Genomic DNA, 1,219 nt, shown 5'->3' with positions numbered 1-1,219 from the left:
ATTGAGGACTTTATTACATAGTCACTAATCACTGCTACGAAATAAAATCTTATGCACATTGACAAGATTGATCTGAGGATGTGAAGGAGTTGAAATCTATATATTCGGCTTCAACTCCATAAATATCCATAGAAATGTTTGTTTCAACTCTCTCAAAAAAAAAAAATCTTTTATGTGAACTTATAGATTCAGTGATAGTTTTATTATGAATCTGAATCATTACTAGGTTAACTAGTATTAGTATAAGCATATTGAATTTTATTTGACTCTGCATCTGAAACAGAGTCTGCGACTCAAACAGAGGAATCTCTCTGATGACAAGAAAAAACAAACAAACAGCAAGTGTTAGCCCTAACTGGCTGTGTTACACGTTATGTAGCTCCTTGAGAAGCTTCTTCAGGGAATCAAGCGAACTTTTGAAATAGCACGAGAGACTATGTAAAAGCAGAACAGAAAGAAAGAAATCGAATTTGATCCTCTGACCTGTGATATAAGCAAGAATGGATACATATCTGAGAACTTCGCAATGTGACCTGGAGCATAATTTGGATCCACTATCCTAGTCTCAGAGGCTGCAAACAATATGTGAGTCGTGATTAAGCATGCATCGCCAAAATCTGTTGTTGTAGTTAGATTAATGGTAGGAAAAATTAAAAGAAATATGTAAAACAAGTGCTGATGCATTCCAAATTCTTTTGTGTGTTTGTTTCTTTTTGTATAATATCACATGCATGTAGATTGCATCGTTTGTTATTGCTTGCCTCAGCGGGATACGACCAAAGAGTTGCTCCCAACGTGTCACTCGGGGAAACTCAACAAACTCAAGAGAGAGATGGAGTTATTTGGTTCTCTCAAGTTGTTATCAGCATATACAGAAGGAATATATATGGTGCTTCTTGCGCACGTAAGAGTAATGTCATCTTTCTAAAACATCTAAACATTTGAGAAACATTTAACCATATATGTGAATATATAAATTACTCAAACTCATTCGTATATGGTTAGAACTGGAAATGTTGTAATTTCTCCTTGTACCATTCACACACGAGAGAACATATGAATAAAACAATTATAGGATAGGACAGATAAGATATCTTCAATATTCTAGTTCTCTAACCAATAAAAAATATTTGACAAATAATAACCATCATACTAATTCAATCATTCCACGTTAGTATTTCAGTTCCACATATTATTCAAAAAAAAAAAAAAAAAAAAA

This window comes from Camelina sativa, chromosome 17 (genome assembly GCF_000633955.1).
Source record: "Camelina sativa cultivar DH55 chromosome 17, Cs, whole genome shotgun sequence".
In the NCBI taxonomy this organism is placed as follows: domain Eukaryota; kingdom Viridiplantae; phylum Streptophyta; class Magnoliopsida; order Brassicales; family Brassicaceae; genus Camelina; species Camelina sativa.
Note: the sequence above shows the minus strand (reverse complement) of the source record.